Source organism: Numida meleagris, chromosome 11 (assembly GCF_002078875.1).
Source record: "Numida meleagris isolate 19003 breed g44 Domestic line chromosome 11, NumMel1.0, whole genome shotgun sequence".
Lineage (NCBI taxonomy): Eukaryota > Metazoa > Chordata > Aves > Galliformes > Numididae > Numida > Numida meleagris.
This window is the reverse complement of record NC_034419.1, coordinates 16,687,971-16,715,875: the sequence shown is the minus strand read 5'-3', so window position 1 is coordinate 16,715,875 and position 27,905 is coordinate 16,687,971. Positions and strand designations below refer to the sequence as shown.

Below are 27,905 nucleotides of genomic sequence, written 5' to 3'. Positions count from 1 at the left end.
ACCCCCACGTGAAGGGAGAGGCCTGATGTCCCAATTCAGTGTGCAGAGCAGTGTATTTTCCCCTACATGCATTCTCAGAAACAGATGAGCAATTATTTTTTTCATTGAAAATTGCTCCTCAAAACTAAACATGAAGCAAATACCCTGCACTGACAATTTCAGCCTCCTGGCTGAAACTGGTAAAGTGCAAGTAAGTGCACTTCATGATCAGAAAAGTTATCAAAGATAACAAATTGTGGAAATTTGTCCCAGTCCTACCTGAAATTCATGACGTTCAAAAGAGCAGTGTGAAATACTGTTGTTCATATGTAGAAACGAGGGAAATTCTATTCAGTAATGCATATTCTGCGGCCTGGCATTGAACAAAGCATACTTATGTTGAGAAATATTCCTATGGACTCTATTTCAGTCTTCCAGAAAGTGGTAGGAATGAAGCAAGAGGGATAGCAAACCCATTAATTACAACAGTAAATGGAGCCTGGAGGGCAGCATGTAGAAAAATAGATATCCAGACAGAAATGGCGTGTGGGATATGGCACAGAAGAGGAAACCAGCAGACTGATGCTGAAGCCAAGTGGAAATGCAGGCAGGATGCAAAGAGTCAGGCCCACCAGAGCATGCCACAGTCTGGGGACACACTGTGAGTGTTCTTCAGCCCTGAGTGTCCCTGGTGCAAGGACCTGCTTCTGGATACCTCCTGCTGGAGTCTGCACAGGCGATTTCAGTAGCTGATAGAAATAAGTAGATCTGCAATAGATTTTTTTGTTCAAATCTGGTGTTCTTTTTATTTAACTGACAATTTTCACTTATGAACTGATGAACAGAGGATTTTCATTTAATGGGACAAGTTTCTTTAAATAATCTACTTAGGACAGAAGTGCATATTTTGGCATGAAGAAATATTTCTGTTCCCCAGTGTCTCTGGAACACCACAGACTTGAAAGCATAAGTATTTGTTGCATAAGCAAAAAAATGTGCATGGTAAAGCTGAATTTTCTTGATTGTTTTCCTTGAAAATATCAGCTAAACTTTCCAAGGGAATACATTTTAAAAATCTACATTGGTTGATTAGAAACAAATCAAACCAGATGCACTAATAGCCTTCATATGAAAATTCCCAAGCTAGACTAGGTCATACTTTGGAACTGAAATTCTGTAGCAGCTTGAAACCTGGAGACTGAGAAAATATGTTCTATTCTCTTGTCACTAAGCATTACCCTTGAATAAACTCGCGGATTTTATGGTGTATGCTGCTCAGCAAAGGGTGCGTTCTGTCTTGTGTAGGCTACAGAACAGAACTCTGCACGGGTTTCCAGCTCTTCGACTGGCAGCTTTGTCATGTGCCACCTTTCCCTAGTTGGGTATTTGCTGACAAACCAGTCTAATTTCTGGAGAAAGGCATTCTGGATTTGCAGCTATATGTGCAACGCATTTGTTTAGATGAAGAAAGTTACTCTCATGAGAAAATACCTGCAAGGTCAGGACCTATCTTGTCTCAGAATAGCAAGCATGAGCCACACGTTAATACTGAAACTGACATGCATACAACAGGAGAGGATCAGAAGAGGAATGCCATTCCAAGAGGGAATCTATAATGAATGAGGTATATAATGAACAGAAATCACTGTAACAGCTGTAAGTTTAGTATATGGTATAATTTGCTGAACTACTTTTGTGTCATTCTGCCAAAAATGAATTTTTCATAAATACTGTAATTGAAATGGTTTGCTACATACTTTTTTAAATTAACGCTGGACTGTTGAGGTAACGGATTGGCCCAGTTTGTGAGATCTCACCTAAATCATACACATTTAAATGTGTCTAGGAGAATGCTCTTGAGCATGTAAATACATTGAGCAGGTCTCCAACAATACTGATTTACACCAGCAGAGGAATCAATTCCCTTTCTGACAAATAATGCCTGTAAATACTGAATAGAAGCTGAAGTATTTAGCATTTGAATATTTGGGAAAACATCTTGAAGAAAGCAAAGAATTAAAAGGAAACATCATTGCTATTCAGGGTGCCTTTGCCCAACTCGGCACCCATTGGAGTCCAAGAAAAGGCTCCTACGAGTTAGCTGCTTTGACCCATACAGCACTTAGCAAAAGCTTTCAAGGGAGGTATCACCCATTATGAAAAAATAATTATTTGGCATTAAACAGCATCGTGTTTTCTGATATGGCGGCTTTTAAAGTATTGGCCCCTTCCTATAAATTTCATTTGATTACAAACTCCTTTTTAATTTTGTATTTCCTATCATGAATGCAACTAACATAGATTATCAGCTTATAAATCTGAGTTAATTAAATTGGAACATACCATTGAAAGCAATCTCTTTCTAAATACAGACTCTTTGGGTCCTGAAAATCCCTCTTATTAGGAATAAATGCTGTTACTTCAAAGCAGCTAGTGAAAACCAAGTGCTCTTTCATTTTTAATAAAGAGATTTTCTGGTCTAAGGGGGCACACCTGATATTGTTTGCATCCAAAGTAAGTGGTCTGTAAGAAGTGGCCCAATGAAAGTTTAAGCCTGCTTTCAAGGGTCATCGGCTTTTCTGACTGTTACTTGATCTGTTTAGAACTGGCTAATTTGTTAATCAGAGCAAAGCTTCAGACTTACTGTGATCACCTCCTGAATGCTGTTTTCACACACTAATCATTAAAGCAAAAATTCTATATGAGATTGTCATATGCTTTTCTAAAAGACAAACACATTAACATCTGGTGTAATGTTAGATCATGCTTCAGATGTCAGAAGTTTGGCCTGTTCATATAGGGATTTAAAACTCATTTTCTCCTCATATTTTGCATCAGTGTTTTTCCTTTTCCTCTTACATACTACGTATCAGATTGAGTTGATTTTCATCTCTCACCGGTTTATGTCTGTGTGTTTTAGTGGAATTAGTGCCTATTCAGATGGTGCATAATGCAAAACAGACTTACCATTCCTATGGATCCTGAAGCCAGTCAGTGTGGTTGCAGAAAGCGTCTCAAAATGGCAGACAATGTAAGGGTCTGTCTGTATGAAAAAGTCACCGTGACAGAATTTGAATCTGATTTTTTTTAAAAACACAGTTAATTGGTGCCAAACTCCAGCTTCCAGATTGCACTTTCCCATTTAGTTGAGCTGAACCCTTTCCTAAGAACTTCACGTGAAATTACAGTATTCCAGTCTTCAACAACGGTGTCCACACAAACGTTTTACTTAAATTTTGCGAGAGCAATCTGAGCTGTACCAGTTTCATTTTCTCATAAACAACTTCCCATGTAACAATGTGCCTCTGTGTGTAAGGGAAATAGAGTGAAAATAGCAGAACACAACATGTATGTCAGCTGGAAAATAAGTGACCTGCTTCTAAGAATATTTATGCATTTTCTCCTGACTTGGCTTGGAGAAGAAAACATCTTGACTAAACATCAGCTGTGAGCAGGATGTTTCTGCCATTGAAAATCCACATGGTCATACTTGAGAGGCTTCTGGAAAAATTAAATGCTGTAGTTTAGAGTTGGGAGTTTATTGGAAAGGCATCTGCCCTAACATCCGCCAAGCAGAGTCTGCTTTCCAGCACAGTTATCATGCTTTGCCTGTTTGAACCGGTCACTTTGGAGTTACCATAATAGTGTGTGCTCCTAGTTGTTCTCCGCATAATGAGCTGGCAAGAGAGATACACTGTGAAGTCGTTCATAAAAAATACTTTCACGCTTATACATATTTCCCAGGTTTTTTAGACCCCCTGCCAGTAGGATATTTGAAAAGGAAGATATGTTCCCAGCATAAAGTCTTCATCTTCCTTACTCTGGGTGTATATAAATCACTGAAAAGAAATGCTGTAAAGTTCAGAATCATTGTTCTTTATAGTCTTTCCAGTCTGGAAGTCAGATACATGACTGTAGACCAGTCTCGTTGCATGAAATAAAATATTTCTCCGGAACACTATGGTTAGTCTTTAACTGATTTACTATAGTTAAACAGTAACAGTGAGAGTGTTCATAGTACCAGGACTGGTGGCAAAACCACCCATACAAACAAGCCATTCATAGAGCAGGGGAGCCTTGGAACAGTCTGAGCTTTTTCTCAGCATTGCAGTGTGGGGCAAGACTAGCAAGGAAACGTCAGCCCAGCTCTGCAGTCCAGCTGGAATAAATTCTAAAATGAAAGCTCTCAAGATACCGAGTAAGGCCATTCGTGTTTTGAACGTTACAGAGGGAAAGATCAGTCTGTGCATGAACATCTGCAGCATGGGGAAATCACCACAATGCTCTAGCAGCTTCACTTTGCAGAAGATTAAAAACATGAGAATCCCCAGCACTGAAGATAGTCTGCATCTCTGCACTGCAGAGCGAGGTGATCTGTTATGAGCAGGAGCTTCTCTTTTTTTAACTGGCTAGAGAGAGGAGCTGACAAATAAAAATAATGAGGATTATTAAATCTGTTCACGGTAGGTGAGCTAATCTTCTTTCATTCCATCCATTTCCCCTGCACTGGTCAAAATACTTTTAAAAAGCAAGCTACTGAATGCTTTGCTAAGCTACCACTTCACAAAAGGAATCTTCTTGACAGATAGGTAATGATCTATTTATTACATGAAAACCGTTCCAGTTGAGATAGCTTGGGGAATAGCATCTCACCCACTTTCACCTTTCCCTGTCCATCCTTATTGTGAGCATCCCTTCCCTGCTGCTTGGCACCTCGTTTAGTTACTCTGTGCTACTGGTGGGTAGGCCATGCTGATACACAGTTTTGCAAACGTCCAGAGAATGTTTTACGTGTACCTTGGTGGTATTGAACCAAGTGTTATAAGAAGAATTTGTTTGAAAACTTTGAGTATCTCATGCAGTAATTCTGTGTCACTTAAATACCAGACTGCCTGATTGCTTATGGACATATTAGTATCTGTCAAACCCAACGGCCTTTCAAAATGTCTGCACTTGTGCACAATTATTTGTGTCTACACCAAAGAGCAGCTTAAGCATGGCGGTAGCTGGGGGGCACATGGGGCCAGCAATGCCTTCGCCCCAGGGTGGGCAGCGGGGCCAATTGTGTTCCTACTGCACTGCAGCTCAGCTCCAGGGTTCCCTACAGGGCATGGGGTAACTGCTGAGCCTGAAACTGCATCTCACCATGAAGAAACACTCCTCCTTACAGCAGTGACGAGAGTGCAAAATAAATACCCTGTCTGGGGTGGAAAGGATAAAACGATGGCGATTTAATAACACAGTGCCACACACACAGGAAAATCTCAGCTCAACCCCTCTCTTTTTTAGGCTCTTGTAAATAATGCCCAACACTTCCCTTTGTAGAGGCATTTTGCACAGCTGAAGTCTGCTCAAAACAGGTGGTCAGGGTTGTTTTGGTGTTTGTTTGGGGGAGCTTTACAGCAGAACTACAGCTGCCATGTTTTAGTTTTCAACACATTCAGAAAACAGAAACAAGTAGTCTTTGTAGAGCTACAGACAGGCACAATAAGCCAAGTTTTAAGGCTGCTTCAGTGTTTGTGCAGTTCTCACCAAGGGAAATTTTTCTTGTGTGAGCAGTAAGATTTTTCTGATTGCTTTTTGCGCTCAGATCACAGCTTTGAAAGCTGTTGACACACATGCACAACAGACTTTGCCTTTTATTTTTTTCTGCCCAATTGAAAGCAGCTTTTCTTTCCTTAGATTTATGATATCTTGTTTTCCTGAGTATTAAAATACTTTGAGAAAAGACTGAGAAATATATTAATTTTCCATGGGCATTATGTTTTAGTAGAAAATTGGTGAATGCTTATATGAAACCCAAACAATGAAAGCTGTTAGGACACAGACCTACAGTATTAGCAAGCAAGCTTTACAAATAGCGTTAGGCAAGAGAAACATGGTAACAGCTCCCAAACCTGCACAAATTTTCTGTAAAAGATTAACTTCACTTGTAAGCATGTGCAGCAGGATGCACGCAGGATTTGTTTATCATGTCCTTTAATGAATCTGTGCTATCATTTGGAAATGAGTTCAAGCTGCATCTTCTGTCCCTATAGAATGCAGCAGATCCCAAGCCTTATGTGGGAGCTGGAGAGCCACCCGGTGCAGCACAGGGCCCAGCACAATCAGCTTTCACCCTCAAACTCCCACCTCTCTTCAGAGATGCACCCAAATGCGACTTGGAGCTCCTGGGATATGTGTTTGAGGTGCATGGTTTGTGCTTTTCACGTGGTATTTGCCAAAAATGAACAAAATATTCAGGTTTCTGGTCATAGGTAACTCAGTATGTTCAAGAAAACCATTTTATCTGCAGGTCTGCAACTCTGTGTTTGTCCTTCAGATGAATTTAATGGTCTTTGGTAGAATTCCCTGTTTTCAGGTTTGCCTGTTTGTGCACCCTGCCCTATTTGTGCCAAGTTCCACAGTCAGCCAGTTCAGGTCTTCGTTCAGCTCAGGACTGATTTGCATTACATTACAATAATTACATGATTATCCCTAGAATTAGGAATTCTTCTCAATTCAGGGTATGGTTCTGAGTTTCCTTGTCACAAAAGTAAGCTCGACCAATGTAGAAAAAATAGTTATGCACATGGTGTGCAGTTTCCTGGGGGAAAGCCTGAGGATTTGTCTATAATTTGCATCTTGCCCCTTGGCTTTCACATAATTAGGTACATCTCTAGGTTTGTTTTTCAAATTGAGACCATGAGGGGAGACACAGTGAATTCCTGTGTGAGCCTACAGGGCTATGTCTGCCAAGGTGCGTGGTTTTTCCCAGGAAAGGAAACAAAGCCTTCATTTTAGTTAACTTAATAGTGCGCCCTTTAGAAAAGATGGGAGAATAAGTTAACAAAGAATAAATATAACAGAAACTGAGATATTTAATTTGTATATCCGACAGAATGATCTTCTTGGGTTTTAAGCTTTTAAAACTTAAGATGTTCTTGGAGGGGAAGTCAAGTTCTCATTTTAGGGGAAAAAAATCAAGATGACTGAGATTGCATGCATTTAATGTAACTCCACCGATGTTTATAGCACTGGACACACAGTGTTTTACTGCCATAAGATGAATATTTATTAACAATTCAGAATGATCTGTTCCAAAGCGCACAGTGCACTCACAGTGATGTTTTACCACAGAAGTCCAGGTGTTTCCTGTCTCAGCTTGGAACGGCTGTGAGCTTATGATAGGTTTACTGAGCAATGCTTTTATAAGTTTAATGTGCAGCAAAATAACATTTTACTCTATCTCATCCCTGAAAATGCAGATGATTAAAATCTTTAATCGGTGGTATTGCCTAATGTAATGTGGAGGACGGACTTGATGTGCACAGGGAATAGCCATCATACTCAATTTCAACATCCGTGCTGTAGTTGCAGTAATGTAGAATAGGAAAGTGAAGAACTCCGTGGAAATTGAGTTTTTCTGCATCATGTCTCCTCGTGACATTTATGTTGATGGCAATGCCACAGGTATTTGGAGCTTTGCTGAACTGTCCAGCTAAGCATATGAGACCATTCAGTTGCTTGCATCTAAGCAAAGTGTTTCAACACCATTAAGGCAACCTGCTTCAGCTGTAACATATATATATCCAATATATCCAGAAAGAATTTTGGTTATGACTGTACTTGTAGGATATAGCAGCTCCCCACTCTCCTTACCCAAAGGACTGTGAAGTTGCAGTGAGAGAGCAGAGCTGACCTGATGAAGCCGTGCTGTACACTGCAGTCCCTCTCCTAGACCAGCACTGGGGGCTGCCCACACAGGCCGCTTTCCTTTGAGAGAAGTGGGAGCAGGGAAACACACACTGAGATGATGCACATGGTGCCCTGACATGCAGCAGCCGGAGCATCCGTGTTCCAGGAGCAGAAAAACTCCCAGGGCCAACAGTTGTCATGTAGCTCTCATTATAGGGCTAGAAACTTTGTTTTTCACAGTGATTGTAATCTTAATAGAATTTTACTTACATCTGAAACCTGTCATTATAGAGCTTGAACTAGAGAGAGCATTGTGCCAGCATTCCCTCATTACCAGTGTATGTGTCCAAGCCTCCGAGCACATGTCCAACGGTAAGCAAACTGACCTACTTCTCCATGCTCCCAGATGGAAAGTTTTACCTTAGGATTAAAAGTGCGTGCCATGTTTAGAAAGTATGCTCTTCTATCTGTTGGTTTACAGAGGAAATTAGGTTTTTGTTTATTTCTGCTTACTGCCAGTAGGCCAGTAAATCTCTCAAGCTGTAGATGTTCTAAGAAACTCAGAGCTGTACTTCTGCCAACAGTTGTGCACTCATGTGATCACCACATCACAACATGGAAAGACTTCAGCAGTGCTCAACTGCTTACCAAGTTCCTTTCTTTTGAAGAGCCAGCCTTGAAATCGTGGGTTGAGTTACAGGCAACGGACAGTGGTTTCCTTCAGAGGGCTTCCCTGGGAGACAAACATCAGCAGGGCAACTGCTGCAAGACACCGGCCATTATTCTAAGTTCATTATAATAAGAAATTAAAAGAAGCCAGGAACAAGCCAAGGGAAACCAATTAATGCCAATTAAGCTGGCTCCCAGCTAGGTTAGCTCTGTGCTGTAACGTTGTGAGCGCGTGGTGGAAGGGAGCACACACCTCCTACTCCGGCCGTGCCGGGCTCACAGGGCTCTCCCTCTTTGCTCCTGTTGGCTCCAGACCCAGCAAGCTACGTGGTGCTTGGGAGGCAGCGCTGAATTTTAAAAACTGCTGTGTGAGTAGGAGGGAACAAAAAGCCTGGACACAATCCTAAGCCAGGAAGTGAAGATATTATTAGAAAGCTCAATTGCCAGAAAGAAAAAAGAAAAGCACCACGTCTTTCTTCAGCCGCCCAGTGAAAATGAGATCGCAAAGCTGGGTGGACTGATCCGGAGCAAAGTATTCGGCGGCGTTCCTGCCACGTGGAGAGAAGAAAAATTGCTCTGAGAATACGTTCTGCAGAGGGCTGCTCTGAGATCACACCACGCACCCAGCACGGTGCTTTGTCTGTGGTGTCAGGGCTCCGATAATTTCAAATCCCCTTTCTGAGAAGCCCGTGTCGCCTCGCTCCCGCTCCGATCTCCGGCCCGCGGCTGCCACCCTCCCGTTCCCGTCGCGTCCCAGCGGATCCCAGCCCCGCCGGCCCAGGCCGCGCCGCGGCAGCCACCTAGCGGACAGGGCCCGCTCTGCCGCGGAGAGCCGGGGCGGCACCGGAGCCCGGACGGGTCACGTCGACTCTTCTTGCATAGGTGGGAAGGGGGCACACCGCAGCCTGTCGGCTGGTCCCCTTCTCGGTGCCATTGCTTGCGTGCATGGGGTGCTCGGAGGGAGGGAGACAGCACGTCTGGACCTGCAACACGGTGGAGTTTTCCTGATTTCTACCAGCTCTCCCCTCTGAGTTCTTTTTTCAGTCTCACATTACAGTCTTGAAGTTGTTCATTCTTCGCTTAGGAATAGTGGATATTGGGAGCAGTATTATGCAAAGCATCCTAATCTTTAAATCAAGACTGTATACTTATATACTCTTATATACGGTAAGAATAGTGTCCTTATCCGTGCACGTTTTGCCACAAAGGCCCAGGAAGGTGTGGTGGGCACCCCGTAATGTTCTCCTGCAACAAGAAAGCCTTTCTGGAGGCCGACCAAGTGCCCTGCCATCAGCCCCTCCCATTCAGCACTGCCCCCAGGAAGAAAGCCCCTTGTTAATTCAGAATTTACTAATTGTTCTTTAGGTTTGGAACTCTGGAAATGAGCGCACACCTATTTCTCTAGTTTCGCTGACTCCGGCTCTTTTTGGCTCGGGCGCCCCGGGGAAGTGGTGATTCAGTCATCCAATCATGGAACAACGTGGGGCTTAATGAGTAACACATTCCTACTTTCCATTCTCAGTCTGAGAAGAAGGCCTATAAATAAAGCAGATTTGCTCTCAGATCAAGAAAACCTTTTTCCTAGATTTTCATTAAATTTTAAATTAGATGTACAGGCAATTATGGATGAAAATGTTAAATACTCTATAACCTACGAATATGACCTAGTTTAATATAATTTTATAAATGCTTGAATTCAATGAAATAAAAACTTTTGTATAATGTTTAAACTGTTTGCTTAGTTCTCCCCAGAGCTCACAGTAGGTTACTGCGAGCCAAACAGCATTACGGCATTTGTTTAAAATGCCAAAAGGCTTAGGATAGATCCCATGCACTTCTTGCTGAATCCCTAGTCACCGAACAGCAATTTCTGGGCAGAAGCTGCTGTATTAAATAATTGCTAGCTAATAAATATATTTTAGACACATTATAAACCTGGATGATAAACCTGCTAGAGTAAATGAAATGTTTATTGCAGAGAAATATAAAATTTGCTGTTTTGACCTAGGTGCGTTGTCATGGAAACCGAAATCTTTCTTGTGCAATAAAAAATCTGCTTGTCATCTGATTTGAGCTAGTTATTTGCACAGGTGGTTTTCTTAGCAGACAAGTTCTTAGTAAAAACAAATCTATTCTTTCTCAATAGTTCCATTATGTGTTCCCACAACAATGTGTTTCATTTCACTGGCTTTGTAATTAATGATCCATTATCAACTAATTAAATCACATTGAGATTTTATATGAGTTCATCTGTTACACAACACTTGCTCGCCAATCCTATTTCCTGGGTGTGTTAACCTTGGAAAAGATTTAATTAATGGTGAGAATGAAGTACCGTAGGTTGCATGGTACTTCAGACAGCCTAAAGTAATAACAAATGTGAACACATAAATATATCCAACAATTTAATACCAATTTCCTTAAATGAAATAAAGCAGCAGAAGGAGTAACTGAAATCAGATTTCCAATCTGTACGTAAAACTGTTGTAAAATATCAAGTTCATATGGCGGCAGACAATGGAAACTGAAATGTGAACTATGCTAACAGTTCCAAAATGTCATCCAAAAGAAAATTTAACTTAATAGACAACATCTTTGCTGCTAGGCCTGCTCCAGACCTCACTGAGATCAGTGAAAAGACCTTCATTAACTGATTCTGGATCAAACCCTTGATTTGCAATCCTTGGGGCAGGGCTGTCTCCGGCTGTGACAGCACATCACACAGTACAGCCATTTTCTAATTCTGGTTTGGCTTTTCTACAGCATTATAAAAAGCAGTGGTAGTAGAAAGAAGTTGGAAGTGGCTATTTAGACAAAAGAAAGCACTTCTGATCGGGTGCTCTATTTTCTACAGAAACTTAGAGACAAAGACAACACATTGATAGAGTTTTCAAGGCAATCCCCGTACAGTTTCCCTAGCATCTTGCAAACTATTTGTACTTGAGACTAATGATATCCATAATCAAATGAGACGCTGTGGACAACGTTTTTTCATTTCTCTCTTAAATTGATTAATGGATAGCAATGTCACCTCCACACAGATTTATCAAGACTGGCAGGCTGTTCGTGAGCTCACTGAGCTGGTTCCTACCCCAGGCTTCTCACTGGGGCATCTGCCTCCTGCACATGTTCTGCAGCACTGCCTTGGACCAGTTCTTTCCTGAAAGCCTCACGTGGCAGCCGTGGCTCATGTGCCAGATCTGCATTGTACTGACCACAGTGTGTGGGGCCACACGTTGTGATGGGATAGCAGGGACTGAGGCAGGGCAGCCCTGCTGCAAGGGGCCAAGGTGAAAATACCGAATCCTGCTTGGAAGATGAGGGAAGGGTTAAGTGTGAGATTTCCCATTCGAAGCTACTGGCTCTTGAGGTGCTTTTGCTGGCGTCTGCTATAAATAAGAAGCTATGCAGGAGTTAAGAGTTTGCGAACATATTCTAGGTAAATAACAGGCCTTTACACATTCCTGTGCAAATGTGGCAAATAGTGTAAACAGCTTTTTGAGACCGATTATACAAGCTATGTGTTTAGTCTACAAACTGGATACAGTTAACTGAAGCTCCTTTGTTTCTACTTGGAAAGGATTTATCAAAGATTTAAGAATTAAGTTTTATACGTGCGATGGAATGTTAACTCACGTGCAGCGTGGGTGCTGTGGAAATGCAACGCTTTGGGGCGCTTTAAGAAATCACACTAGTTAAAAAAAAATTTTCTGTGTTCCTACACTATTTGTGACTGAATTTGGCACATTCATAGAGGACAACGGTATATATGTTCTGTAATGCATTTAGAAATGTATTACTACTGAAAAAGGACTTTTCTCACATTCTTCTAATATTTACTATATATATCTGTCGCTAGATGGCACTAGAATACTGTGAGCATTGGAAGGACGTAATTTAGCTCCTGCATGTAGGAGTTTATTTACACTTCAGTTTAGTTTTGTAATTCATTTTAGGTGCGATGGTGATGAGTATATGGTCTAAACTCACACACATTGGTTCTCTGTCTCCCACACATGGACACAAACACATACACACCACATGGGAAGGTCAAAAACTGAAACAGCAGAGAGGCTTAAGGGGAACTGTAAGCAGAGGAAGCATTTCCATCTCCAATAGTAAATGGGAGAAGAAACAACTGTGGAGTGCAAGTAGCAGCGAAAGAACAGGTTTCAAAAGTTTTGAGAGGAATCAGGAAAAGAGGGGACTGTGGCCGAGAAAGCCACAGCTTTAACACATTAAAATAATACCAATAAACTGGGAAAGGCTGTGTTTATAGAACAGAAACTCTACTACAGGCTTAGGAGAGAAGAAAGACTTTCCAGATTGAATCTGAGGGTAGATAAGAGTTACTCTAGGGATATTATATTTCCTTATCTTGGAGAAGGAAAGTGTTCTGTCCATAATCTTATGCCTTCCCAGAAGATTAATGAATGGCAAACTAGGGCCAGCTCTTCATCTGCTGTTGGCTTTCATGGCTCCTCTGACAAAAGTGAAGTCATTCTGACTTAAAACAGATGAAGATCGGACCTCTCTATGTTTGAAGCATTTATCAAGCAAGCAGATAACATCTTCTATTGAAAGTTTGTTGTGGGTTTTTTTTCAGTTGTTTTCTCTTTTTTTTTTTTTTTTTTTTTTCCTCTGAAGAACAGTATGAAATTATGTGCAAAGTTCAGGATTCTGTATTTTTTCCAAATTGTGTTGACAATATACTTTTCATTGAAGCACTCACATGTTCTAGTTATACTTGCATTTTTCTTCAGCTGATCTCATCCAGGCTAGTTCATTGTATTTAAGTGGTAATCCTGTGGTTCCAAACACAGGAGACTAAAAGCACAAACTGTGTACTCTGACAGATAAGACTTGGCAGATTCAGCCACAGTGGCTTAAGAGGTGACCACCTCCAGCTGTTCTCCTTATACCTCTGCCTTCCAGCATCATCGTCCACTAGAAAGGATGACAGAACGGGACATGTGTCAACACTTCAGGTGCCCAGTTCGCAGCCTGGCCTTTCAGCCTAAAGCGTTAGTGAGGAGGTGTGAAGTACAGCAATAAGCTGCACAGACAGACGACAGACATACAGATACACTCCCTGCACGGTGGCAGCAGTCAGCATCAGCACTAGCAGGCAGCTGGGATAGGAACAACTGCCCCAGCCACATCTGTCAGAGCTTGATAATGGGAGCCAAGGGCATCGGCAGACCTGCAAAGCGCACACTTAAATCTAGCCCTGTTAACATAACACTTGAACAGCTTCTCACAGTGTTGACTTCACAGATCTAAACTAAGGCCAATAAAAACTCACCAACTAACTTCTGGTGAATTCTGAATTAGGAGGTAAAATATTTTTTGTCCATTTCACTATTAAAATTATTGGTAAATCCATAGCTGCACCTTGTTGCAGTATATAACAGTCCACGGTGCTGTAATATTACTTCACAGTAGTGAATACCTGTCTTGTGAAGGCTGTCCTCTTGCACTGACAGGAAAGTGGCAGTAGGGTGGCTGCAGACGAGTCTGAAGCACAAATCTGTTTTTTAGAAAAAAATGACAAACCCAACATTTCCAAGCCTGGCAGTCATGGTTTGTTTGTTGATTCAGTGAAAAAGAGTGTCAATCTGAGCTTCAGGTTTCCTTGTATAGGGCATACCTTTAGCATTTGAACTGGTATTATTACTGACTGCAAGTCTCTGAGTAAAGAAAAACTTTTATCACAGTACAAACTACTCAGTTTCTGCCACATGGCTGTCACACAGACCTTGATTTTAGCACTAGAGGTTTCAGTATGAGTTCTGTATGGTTAAGATCATTCCATTTGATCTGGCTCTTCTTCAGCTTCTGGTCAAAGCAATTGGAAGATGCTGCCTGGCTGCAGAGAGCACATGTGATATTCACTCATTTGCAATGTAGTTTCCAATTAGTTCATGTCCAATTGAGACTGCTGAGACATGCATCCAGGCTTCTCCAGACAACTTGTCTTTTTACAGCCAGAAGCACTGACAAGTGGAGGAAGAGTAATGTAGCCATTTGGTCAGGATTTAAAGACTTTGTGTTGCAAATAGATGCTGGTGTGCAGAAGTCCAGGTGAGCAGCTCGTGCTTCCACAGCCACACAGTACACCAATGAGGGGTGATGGGATCTGTACATTTGGCCTGAGCCTGGGGTGGGCGACGAAGGCCAGATGGCCAATGAAGACTTTGCTGGGAAGAAAGAAGCAATCACTGCAAAGAGGACTGAAGTAGCTCAGCAATGCTGTGGGAGCTGCTTTAGGGAGCAGGTGAGACTGGTGCTTTGGTGCCAGGGTGCATTCCAGGGGGGACCCTCCACAGCACTTCCCATTGGGCTGGCTGGGATCCCGAGGAAGGCTTAAGGAGCTCAGTGACTGCTGTCTAAGGGAGTAGTTCTGGTTAAATGGAAAGCACTTCTGTATCACCTTCACATGTGTGACATACAATTGCTTTAAGTTGAGAAAGAGCACATATGATTAGGCATTTGAATATAAAGCCTCACTTATTTGGAAAGTACAGAGCTGTAAACCTGTGCAGTGTGGCAAACACTTCATGGCATGTGAAGCTTGAGTGTCCGTGCCTTTTTCCCCTGCATACTGATACAGTTGATGTTATTTGTTAAAATATTAGTGAAATACTAAAAAATGGCAGGAACAGTTGTGATTCTTCAAAAATAATGTAATATAATTTGTTGTTAAAGTTCATGACTGTGTACCCATGAATATTTACATATTTTTATGGGCTTATTCACTGGCCACACAGATTCAAAGCAGTCTGATGCTTGAAAGTGTCAGTAAATAGCAACACATGCATGGTTTCCGTGCTTTGATAACAGTGTGTTTGTTTAAATGTTCTTTCTGTAGTTGGCTGCATATTTCTAAGTGATCATTCAGGAGGTTCTCTCCAGACAGATACATAAAAATGTATCTGACCCACTTGTCATATATTGGATTTTTTTTTATAATCTCATTAAAAAGTGTGCACTGAACACAAAACCATAATTTACCTGGTGTTGTAGATTCATTAAACATCAAAAGGGTGTTTGATGGAGTAGAATAATCCTATTCTGCATCCTTCATTGAATGTCTTTCAGAATAAGTTTATTCATTTAATTAGAAGGCTTTTCTAAGTGAAGATTGCACTGGTTTTACCAGTCCGACTGCATTTACATCTGAGATCCAAAGCGCCCTCTATTTCACTGTACTTAGGGTAAGTGTGTCAGAATATACAGTAGGAAATATCTCCAGAAAAAGGTTCTTACTTTCATAATTGTGTTAGTTCTAATTCAAAAGTGAAGAATCTGAGAAGTTCCATTATCTTTTATAGTGGAATTTTCCCTTCAAATCTGTGGATTAGTCATGGCAGACAAAGAAATGTTGAACTCAACATTAAATGGGATTATTAAATATCTTTTCAAGGTAGAAAATCACTTGCATTATTCTATTCCCAGTACAAAAGGACAGCGAATTAGTTTCTCTCTTCATTCTGCATAAAACAATGAATACTACCATGCTCATATTTCAGCCTCAGAGAACTCTGCTGATTCACATACACTGAAAAATATCTGGATCGTTTCGATATGAAGGTGACATTCTCTGTGATTAAAACATGGTATTGTTACAGCGCTGGGGAGGTTTGTGGATGCCAGGATGCTGCAAACTGGGATGTTTTAGCTGAGGCACACTCTGACTCTCCACCATAGTCCTATATGCAGACAAACAATTTTGGAAAGAGGTCGTCCATTGTCGTTTACAGCTCAGCAGCCATAGCACTCCGGAGGAAGCGTAAAGCCATTTCATTTCCATTTTTCTCTTTTATGTGTCTGACTTTTGGGAATGTGACCTTTCTCACATCTAGATCAATACGTCTGTAACCATTAATTCTAGGAAATCCAGGGCCTGCTTGTAACACTAGAGGTCTGGATACATCAGACACAAGTCTCTCCCTGCTCAGGTTGGTGGTTAACCAGGCAGATCTCTTCCTGATTGATGCCACTGCTTCCCAGGGAAAGGATGCACACAGGCTGGACAGTGCCTGTCAGTATCTGAAAGAGCAAGAAGGGAATAAGGCTGGAATACCCAGCCCTAGCAGCTTAAAGCAAATGTTTTCTTCCAAAGTTTATGACTCTCCTACGCTTGTACTGGGTTAGGTATAAGTTTATTTCATGAACAGTACCAAATAAATGGAAAAAATATCAGATGGAAATTATGTCAGCCTTACAGAAACCTTTGTCTTTGTGTGGGCACATGAAAGGGTCTTTGGTAGTAGGGCTGTTAGTTAATGAGATCATTTGAATAGGCTCTGTAAGTGGCTGGTGATCCCAGGAGGATTTGTGTTTCACCTTTTGGCCCAGTTCACATTGAACAATGACAAGGTTGCATGAAATGTATTCCATGGAGACTGCTTTAGAGAAAACGAAGTGAACGGCATTGGCTGGCTTTTCTCACTACTCCTCAGTTGCTGAAGGATGCCTCTGAAGAAAACTTTGCCCACAGCTGGAGGCCGCATCCTACACAGTACAGAACATCCTTCGACTGCAGAAAGCAGTTCACTTTGCTTCAAGATTGTTTCAAAACTCCACACATTTTTGTACTGAACCACTCAGGGGTCAACAAACATGAAGAAGTCCTACTTGCAGTGCACAGCATCTGCTTTGAGTGGGTTAGAGATTTATTATGAATTGACACAGTGGAGTGCTTAGAACTGAGGAATGACATGGCTCTTGGTTTTTTGGGATGCACTGGTGAAGAGGAAGAGGCATCAGAAGTAGCCAGTTGTGTCCAGGTGCTTGACTCTTTTTTTCTTGTAATTACGACTTGAATGCAGGGTAGTATTTAAAATAATCTGATGTTTTCGTTACACGAATCCATATTAAGCCAACAGAATGACCTTGGAGATGGCTTAGGTGTTAGAGAGGCTCAGGCCAGTGAATGAGGCACAGCCCTCTTGGAGAAGCTCATAGCAAGCAGAGCAATAAACCAGTGTTCGTCCCTAACCCACCCCACATACATGGAATGACACAGCCAGATCTCTAGGCAGGAATTTGATGGAGAGAAAGAATTGAGTCTGTATACAAAATATTTTGGACATGGGAGATGCTGCTGAGTATTTTCAGCTAGTTTTTATTACCTTTTTAAAACTCTGTCCTTTCATGGTATGAAATAAAGTTTAATTAATGTATTTTACTCTGTATTCTTCAAGTCAGAAGTCAATCTTCCATCTGCTTCCAGTCATTTCTTGTTCTTGCCACTCTGTCCTGGCTATCCTGTGATCTCTGTTTCATGTTTGTTAGCAGATTTGTCTCACTTAGCTTCTGTACAATCCCTGCTTAAGGCTGTGGCAAGTAAAACAAGAGAGGTACAAAGTCATGCCAAAAAATCAGTCCCTGAGCTAAGAACAGGTTTTGTATTGACTCAGCATGTGGTGGGGTTCATCAGGCTGGTGGTGTTTTTCTGGGGTTGCTGCCATGTGTACTTCAGCAGCTAAGCATGCACTTTTAAGACAGTGTGGGTGTAAATCTGTCTCCATTAAGTCAGTGGCAAAATTCCCATCAACTTCAAGGAGACGAGGATGTCTTCTCAAAGCTCTGGGCTCAGTGTGAAATTTCTTCTACCTGATATGCTGTGCCAGTATTGTGCTTTTCCTTTGTTTCCTGTGGATTATCTGATACGACAACTCTTGTTTAATGTTAAGCTCTATTTTGTTTGCTATTTTTTATTTCGTGGTGCTTCCATCCACCCCTTTACTAAAAAATAAAACATTTGCCATGACAACAAAGTAAGGGTGTAGTCTCTTTGGATATGAAGTAAATCTTCAATATAGAAACCAAAGGGCAGGTGCTTGAAGCCATATCTAGAAAATACCAAAGGTGAAGGAGCTTTCAGAGGAACGAGGGATGGCACAGCTCCTGCAGGGGCAGGTTGGCTCCAAAGCACAGTGGTAGTTGGAAGGGCATTGACGCGTTCAGTGTGTCACTGCTATTTTTTCACTGCTGCACAGGTAAAAATGTGATACGCTGCACACATTTCTGTGAGTGGTTTAGGAATGAAGACCAAGTGACTAATGTGCCTTCAGAAGTAGTGATAAAAACTCTATTAATTGAAGTTTTTTCTATATGATATTTTCCTATATTCTATCTGCTCTATTTCTTTACCAGATCTGCTCTGTTCTTACAAATGACTTGTCTTTGTCCCTGCATGCTTGAGGTAGATGCTGATGACACATGAAGAGTAAATGTATAAGCTGATTTCAGTAACAGTTCCATTGTTTTTCTGCATTTAATGTTTTGTCTTGCCATGTTCATCATCCATGTGATAGAAAGTACCTAAATATTTGCCGTACAAATCACAGCCAAGCAGATACTGAGTCAGGCTATTCAGCATCATGGCCTTGTCCTGTACTGTGGGATTTCCTCCTCTCCAGGGCAGGGCCTGCAGCAAGCTGTGCTAGCAGAGGTGCTGAGACAGAGGCAGCTGCGCTCAACAGTCCCACAGTTACCCATGCACAGTTGCTGAGAGAAACAAATCCAAGTTTGTTTTAAATGGATTAGTTGAACTTCACTAAATGCTTGTGTCGACATTCTCATCTGGAATTAAAGCAGCATTAATTCACTTTCATTCACTTAGAAAATTGATTAACTCTATGGGCAGAGCATTGCAAGCAATATTACCACAGTTTAATGAGTGACCATCCATCAGCTGACCTTCAATAACTTCTTGTCTGTAGGTTCCCATTCCACACACTTGCAGGGCTTTGCCGTGTAATTGTTGGGGCTGGCAGCCTGCACGGGGCCAGGGCAGGCAGTTAGGCTGACAGGCTGGGCCTGTAAATCTCCACTGCCTTGGAGTCAGACCCCATCTGTCTGAAGCTGAGATAAGCCCTAACTTTTGTTCAGCCCCATGGTGCAGACTTCTGGAAAGAAGCTGCGTGGCTTTAGGGAGTGCTGATGTTGCAGTCCTGTGTGACTTTGGGATCCAGAGAATCTGGAGACCGGTGACACATTTCAGGTTGATGGTCTGTAGGTAGGCACACCTAGATGGGTAACAGTCTGGCCAACGAGGTGCTTGCTGAAGGCCTGGTAACCCCTGGGCAGTGCAGAGATGACCCAGCCTGCTGCTCTGCACACACAGGGCTGGCTGCAAGCACACAGCACGTGTACCTAGGGCAGTGCTCAGCTCAGTGACAGCAACCCAGGTTGAGAGCACTGTAATTTCAGCTTCGTCTTCATTATGTTCAATAAGCTGTCCTATAATTTAAGAACTCTACAAAGCTGACTATACAGTAAAACAACTGTTCTTGAATTATATAATTTCAATTAATTATGAGCCTCAGTGAAGGAACAGAGATGAACAAGGAACAGGCGAGCCCATGCAGTTAGCAATAGCTGGCATGACAAGGCTTAGGAGATGTGAAAGGCACATGAGGAGAGAACGGGGATGACAGAGCAGCAATAACATTGCTTGTGGTAGAAGTGAGGACACTGGCATTTTAATTAGATAAAACTGACAGAATTAGTTGCTTATTATGAAAGCCACCAAAGGATATATTTTTAAAATGTATTCAGCTCTCCTTTCATCCAGCAAATGCCCGCTTTTCTAGTTAAGCTGTATGAAATTTGTTATTTTAACTGAAAACATTCCAGTAAATCACCTCTTTCCCAACTTTGCCTCTTCTCCAGAACTCACCAAAAATCAAGACACAATTGAGGGCGAGAAAAACAAATCTTAACAAGAAGTCCACTATTGTGCTCATCTGAATGGTGCTTTAAAATGGCCATCGTGGAGTCTTTGCCATTATCTATGGAAAGCATGTAATTGTGGGCATTTTTAGAGGTCCCATCTGGCTCTGCAGTACATTCATTCTAATTGTGAAAAAGCAGGGATACTCTTGCCTCTCATTAGTATAAGCCTGCTTGCTGTGGTTTCTTTCTCATAACAACATAGGTCAAAGAGGAGGCACCTTAATGAGATTCTTGGTATCATAAACAGGAAATATAGTTCATTTTATCTTCATTTGCAACTCAAAACTTCATACTCAAATGAAAACACTAATTTTCTTTAATTGCTTCTTTTTTTTTCTTTCTCTTGGCCTTCCATCTATTAAGTGGGGCAATTATAGGAAGCATTTTTATCCTAAGTATTAATACTCCCATTTATGAATTAATTTACCAGCATAGGAGCCAGGAACTAAAGGATAATATAATTTTAATTCTTTGGTTTTATCTCTGGAAACAGTTGTTTGCACTTCTTCAACCTCACATTAGACAGAAAGGAGGAATTACATAGAGTTAATGCTGAGATGATCAAAAAGAAAAGAGCAGGATACTTCGGCCTTCTGTCAACACATATTTTATACACTTCTCCATATAGCCATACTGAGGCCAAAGATAACAATTAGCTGTATTTCCTCTAGATGCTGGGAAGGAAGAATAAGTAATAGTGCTTCAAGACTGCCATTTCATTTCTTACATCCACAAAACAACACGTGTTTAGGGGGTAGTTATCTATTGTGTTATGCAGTGCAGTGCTAAGCTAGGTGGATGGAAGAAATAGAAATAAAAATCAAATAATCTTTCTTCTAGTTTACTTTTGCTGCAGTTCAACATACATTTCTTAGCTAGGAAAAGCTGGCACCAGCTACAGAGTGAGCAGGAATGCCAGCTGAGAGCTGGGCAAGTGGTTCAGGTTGGAGCTGGCAGATCGCGGCAAGGTGAGCGGGTTCAGGTGCATTGCTCGCCACTCACGCAATCCCACATGGCATGTTTTGAGCTCATCTGTTCCGTATGAGCTGAGGCTCAAATGTGTCACGTCCCATCTCAGTTTCATCCACACTCATTTGCAATCCAGGCACAACACTGCTTTCAGTCGTGTGCTGTCACAAGCAGCAGCTTGCATTAGTGAGGCTCACAAGCTGCTTGCACAATCCTATTCTTCAGCTTAGGTGTTGCTACCATTGCAGGGCACAAACTCAAAGAGTTCTGTAACTAAATTTACTCTTTTGTGAAGACATACTGAGATGTTGCCTGCTGTAAAAAGTTATATGTGAAAATTTCCTCATGTTTCCTCTGCTCTTATTTATCCTGGGGTATGAAACAAAATAACATATACTGAGTTGCTGCATATTTATTAGTCAGTGTACAGTATCTGTATTTCTTTGATAAAAAATACTGAAGGTGAGAGAACTTAATCCACTGGCATCTGGGAAATACGAGGTTTCACAAACAGGATTGCACACATGTTCCTCTGTTGTGTTGCATTTCTGCTTATTTGATTGAGAATGTGTTAAACACGGCAGGTTAGTTCCACAAAGCTTATCTGAGGAAGACTGGGCACGAAATTGAAGCCATTTCCTAGAGCAAGTAACTCAAGTGGAAGGTTAGCCAGTGGCCAAAGCCAGCACTGCAGCCAGCCAGCACCGAACATCCTACTTTTAGATCTGGATCCAAAAGTTACAGTGAGAGCTGATTTCTTCACAGCAGTTATATTTACAGGTTCATCTTCTTTGGTTTGTAGAATACAGAGTACCTAGCTATGTAATACTGTCTTCTCTATGTTACAACATTGGCTTGAAATAACTACACAACTTATTAAGCCTATGTGCACCACATCTCTTTTAATTTGTCAGGATCGTACTAATTCATATTGTTAAGCATGTATTTTCTGCATACCTCATTAGGTGTGCTATAAAAATTCAGACCTGAAAATTGCCTATGGTTTGATACTGGATGAACTAAAATTTTGCCTGAAAAGTAGTCATACTTTCAGTGAAGGGATTGTCTTTGAATTGTCTCATTTGGACACTTAGAATAAATGTTTTCCCAATCAAATGGCAATTTAATTGAGTTTAAATTAAATGCTAAATACAACAGCTATAGATTTTTAATGTGCTCCTTCAAATTATTGCCCACTAGCATAAAAGTAGGTTATTATCCCTTTTGGGAATGGGATCATCCCATGAAATCAAGTGGCAAAACCTCACCAAAGTCACTTCTACTCCAGCATTTAATTGAAGAACTAAGTACACAATCACTGCATGCATTTTCATAAAGCTACTCTAGGGATGATATGTGAAAATAATTTATGTCTGCTTTATGCAAGGTCGTTAGCACTCATACAGAACACCAGTAATGACACTCATATAACACTTATAATGTTAGCAAAATATGGTATTTTTTGTGAAAAAAATAATGGTAAAGACTGTATCTTTGGAAATAGAATATTTAAAGGTTGCTGTACAAGTTGAAGCAGTTTTTGAAGGAAAAAAAAACTGTACCCATTAAGTGGAACAGCTGTGCACTATGAGTTTGTTTTGCTCCATGAGGATAGCTGGGTTTTTTCATGCTTTGCTTTTGGGCTGCAACATTCTTAATGGATATTAGAGCATGCAACTGAAACACAGAATGTCACAAAACATCATGCATAGCTTCACAAACACAAAATAAGAACCAGACTTTGCCCCCAAAGAGTTACAATCTAGGCAGATAAATAGGATGAAACGTTAAAATAAAGGTGGAACAATCTCTTTCTAAAACATGAAGAAAAACTGAACAGATACAGGACTCGGTATCAAAAGCACAAACTTCATGAAACAGAAATGGCTGATTTCATTAGTTCAATTTAAATCTCCCCAGGAGCTCTGAATTCTTTTTGCACATAGCCATCACTGCCCCAAGCAAGTCAGTATTTTCTTTCTACTTAAGTTGCCAAAGCAAAGTGTTTCTTTCTTGAGAGGCCTTAGCTGAGCAGTTCTGTCAGGGGGGCTCATTTCATTCTTGTACATACAGGCAGCACTGAGTGCTTTAAAATCAGTGTTCATACTGGTTTATTTTAAAAATACGGCAGCTAAGACATCCACAGTGATCTAGTCTTTACTGTCCTCAGGAAGAAACCTAAGTGCAGTATTCTCCTCAAATCCACCCTATTCACAAAGCAGGTGACTGCCTTATCCTTTTGTACAGTTCAAGGGAAAACAATGCTTTTCTGTCTGTTGTGTTGAACTTGGGCTCTCACTGAGTCAGATTCTTTCTCATCTGCACCTCCTTGCATCACTCTCATGGTTACATCATTGTTATTTTTTTTTTAAACAAAAATGGTAGGGTAATGGTGTGAGCGCTCAGAGAAGCAAACACTGATTGTATATAGACATTTTCTTCATTTAAATCCCCCCTTTGACTGTTCCGCTCACTCCGACCCATGCACATTCTGGAATGTCCTTCTCCCACATCATCCTGTGTTTGTGTGTCAGAAAAGGCAATTTACAGAGTGTTTGGGACATGCATTCACCAGGACCATCTTACCCACATCAGACTGGCCACAAAAAGACATCGTCTGCTAGTTATACCCATACAATGCAAGTAGTAGTAATGCCATTAATGTGCAAGGCTCTGCATCTTCTTATCCATTATCTCAGCCTTTTCCTGCTAAGCATACATATCCCTCACTACCTGGCAGCTGGATCCGCTCAGACGCGCTTCCTCAAGACTGTCCATATTCACTGATTAAGATAAAATTTTGTGAACAAAAGCTGCAAAGCAATATCTCATATGCTGTTTATTGTTAAGGGGATATCTAATAGCTTTTAAATTCATTTAAGAAAATGGGAGCAGTGAGTCACAGGTAATTATTCCCAGATAGATCATTAATTACTTGATAAAGTTTCTACATAATGCTGCCTTTTGCTTTTTTTGCCATAATGATGGGTTATTTCTCATTTATCTCAGTTTGCTTGTCAGTTATTCCAGTTCCCTTTCATCCCCTATCTGTGATATGTATGTAAATATTACAGATTGAGATTGATAAAGGTTTAAAAAAAGGCTGTTGCCTTATTGGATTACAGAAGAGTTTATGAGAAACTCATTTGATTATTGTGTTACAATGGTACCATTTGCACCAAGACAAGTATGGCTGTTTTGGTACCTAAACAGGGACTGCATACTTCATAGGTTTGTAATTCAGCTTTAGAAATTTTAGTTTCACAAAGCCTCACAGACACCAATAAAAATATCACATTTGAAACTAAAGTTGCTCTTTTAAAAAAGTTGACCTGGCTATACAGGGCTTGATCCATTTAATCACAACTTTAGAGAAAGTCCTTACAACTTTAAATATGCACTGGAAAGAAAAGAGGTTGCAAGTACAGCTCAACACCCATGTTCTGTAAGAACACTCAGCTCCTGCTCTATCATTCCCTCAATGAAAGTTACAGGACCTTCTCAAAGACTACATTCAATTACAGGCAGCTCTTATCTGAACTGCCTTTGGAAATCAAATGTAATCAGAATATCTGCTCTAACATCCTCCAAAGATCAGACCGACACAGATGGGAGTGTACTTCTATACAAAATAAAACCAGCGCCGAGCGGTCAGAGGGCTGACAGCCTGCCAGCAACCAGAGCAGTGTCCGAGTCCCACCACTGGTGTGCCCAGCTGCTTTCAGTGCCTCACTTCGCACAGCTGCCCAGCACCAAACACCTGCAGCAAACCTGAAGCAGAGTAGCCATAACTCGCTGAGAAGCAGTTGTTGAACTCTAGGAATAAATTTATCCTCCTCCATAAACACTTGGACATTTACAAGTGTAGGCTGCATTCATGCTCCGATACTCCCAGTGCTACTGTGAGGTCATGACGAAGTTATTATTATTCTGCCAACTGAAACACGTCTAGCTGAAACATTTTAGATTAGTTTACCGTTCCACATTACTCTCTTTATTTCTCCATAAATAAACAAAAATAAAGGAACTGCCACAGAGAAGCGTAGAGAGCTGAACTCAAACATCTACACTGTGTTTGAACCCTGACTGCTCTCAGTATCCCAAACACTGAGCGCTTTACTCTGCGGCTGCAGATCATTACACCCTTACCATGAGGGACGCGGTGCTGTTACAGTAATCATTTCAAAGTGTCTTTCCTAAAGATAGAAAGGATCATCTGCTGTCTTGTAAACTGATAACAAGACCATCACGTTTGTTGCATTATTGCCCTACATCTGCTCTCAATTATTCAGCAGTTAAGTTAGTGCAAAACTTGGTGGGATGTATGTCAGTAGCAAGTCTTAAAACTGTCTGCAGAAGCTAAACAAAGCTTAACAACGTTAAACACTTGCAAAGATGCCCAGTTGTCACCGATAACCAAGCTCAGCTGTCTCTCCAAGCTTCAGACATCTCAGGACTGAAGTGAAGTCAGAGCAGACTGAGACTGTTCGTGCACATTCCAGGCAGAGAGATTAAGGAATGCCTATGGCATGGGATTTGGAACAAGGCTCAACTGTTAAGTCTTTAGCCCTCCACAAACTGTTCATATCAACCACAGAGATAATCTCTGATGTAATGTGGTCATAAAATAAACTAAGGCAACATCTGATTTTCTAGACTCTTTGATATTTTCTTCAAGTTCTCATGGGACACATGCACGTCCCAGAGCTTGATGTGAAGGCCTTTGAAGTCTACATAAATCTTTCTATTGAGTTCACAAAGCTTTAGACTGGGCTTCTGAGAGTATGGGTGTAGACATGGTTCCTATCTCTGGATCAAAGTCATAAGCTCCCCTCACCTTTTAAGGAGAAGCTCTGCTTTTAGAGAAGAACAGTACTATATAGACCAGCCAGAATTAGGGCAAACTTTCTCCCTTACCACTTCAGCACAAGATGGAAACTTGTTTTAGAGCAACAGGCTACCTTTCTCCTAGGTTGCTTAGCATCTTACCTGTGCTTTAGGATACTGGTTGCTGTGGGATTTGAATGCTGTTCCCACAGGACAGCAACTAGCTCAGCCTGCAGGGCTGGTCACCTGGCATAAATCAAACCCACAGCACTGAGATAAAATCTTATCCACCTGTCAGCCTACCAGTCAACTCATGTTTTTAATACAGATGTATTTGACGTGTGAGACTTCACAGCTTATTAGCAAAACTCTCTTGTATGAGAGGCAGAACTTTCCAAAATCAGCCCTTATTGTAACCTTTTTGTACAATACATAAATGCAAGCTGCTAATCAATACGTGGTGTTCTAATAAAAGTGTTCTATAAATTTCATGTTAATGACTGCAAAACAGTAACAATTTATACACATTTCATCTTTACATTTTCTAAATATGCCATTAAATAAAATATTTGGAAATATTATAGAAAAGGTCCAAACATTTTATTTTCACAGCATATCATCAGTTTATGAAATAAGCTGTTTTAGTCCTAATTTGATACACACAAAAATCAATGACTAAGTTCAATGAGGCAAATATTTCACTTTGGGGTCTACTGTAAGCTTTAGAACATAACATATATTTTTAAATGATTCAAATAGATTTAATCTAAGTGAAAATAAGTAAATGCTAACTGTTAGAATTAAAAGCCTAAGGAGCTGGGGGTAACTGTCACATTATAGTTTGTTAATTACTGCACCTTGATTTGCATGATCTGTGCCATCATTCTAGAGCTGTTGTAGCTGTACCCCAGCTCGGTGCTAGGCAGTGCAGGTGGATGTAGCTACAAGCCATGGGACAGCAGCCATTTGGATCGGTATTTCCTTGGTGATTCAAGTTATAATATTTTTGCTTTATTAAGTTTTCCTTTCTACCCATTGTTCATATATTTACCTTTCTCCTAAAGAGATTTCCTTCCTTTTTTTTCTTTTCGTTCACTTAACAAGAGTTTCTTTACGTAAAAAAATAAGTAAAGGGCCTTAAATACCCCCACACTGATTGCTTTTGCTGAATGGCTTGTTGTCTTAGCTTTAAAAAAAAAAAACAACTTTGAACATAATAACAGCATTTGCTATATTCTTGAGACTGGAAGAAAATTATAGGGCTGAGCTATTTTAATGCAGCCATCATTTCTCTTGATTCCTTTTGGAAAGAAAAAGAAGCAAGAGACTGTATTTATCATTGTCAATAATATTTGATTTATTATTTAATATATGTCATGGTATAGAAATGGGGTTTGGGGACGTAAATTTAAATTCCAGTTTTCGCAGGAGATTTGTGATATAAATTATTTTTCATCCAAACAATAATGGCTGATCTGTTGGAAAACAGTCCTGTGTTGTACAATCCTTTCTAGAGGGCTCAATAATATTTGATAAATATTTGTTGAATCTTTTTTATTTGAGTTTTGATTTTACTTCATTAGCTATTCAGGACTAGGTTCATTGCTTCTTTCTTTTTCACCTCCTAGATGAAACAGTTGTAGGAAAAGAAAGAAAAGGCTGCTTTGTTTTTTGAACCTGAATGTAAAGGTAGAGGCTATTTAGATGTTACTGCTGGGGATTAAAGCTTTGGTGTTTGAACCTTCTGGCATGCATTCTCAAATACCAAGCAAGCTGAGTGTGGCATAAGCCCAAAAAGGGGAGAGCAAATACAGATAACAGCTACCTGGAAAGTCCTCTCAGATCTCAGCATGGCCTCACAGACAGTGTGAAACAGGGCAGCACACACAGGCTTCTTCATACCCCCAACTCATTGTACTTTCTAGAATAGATATTAAAAAAAAAATCTATGTAAGTATTTCATAAATAAGTACATAACTGTAGTGATCCCCAGACCAAATTTATTTACTTAATAGCTCACCAGCATCATTTTTAAA

At 40.8% G+C, this 27,905-nt stretch overlaps 1 protein-coding gene and 1 long non-coding RNA gene across 5 annotated transcripts in view; one reads left to right on the top strand and one right to left on the bottom strand.

Moving 5' to 3' along the window:
* The window catches only part of LOC110404830, a 362,084-nt gene that overhangs the window by 222,623 nt on the left and 111,556 nt on the right, over positions 1–27,905 (bottom strand). For all 4 annotated transcript variants that reach the window (XR_002442508.1, XR_002442509.1, XR_002442510.1 and 1 more), the window contains one exon: positions 27,695–27,790. This is a non-coding gene — a long non-coding RNA (uncharacterized LOC110404830). The remainder of the gene's footprint in view (positions 1–27,694; positions 27,791–27,905) is intronic.
* The window catches only part of PDZRN3 (PDZ domain containing ring finger 3), a 124,173-nt gene that overhangs the window by 47,109 nt on the left and 49,159 nt on the right, over positions 1–27,905 (top strand). The window lies entirely within an intron of this gene.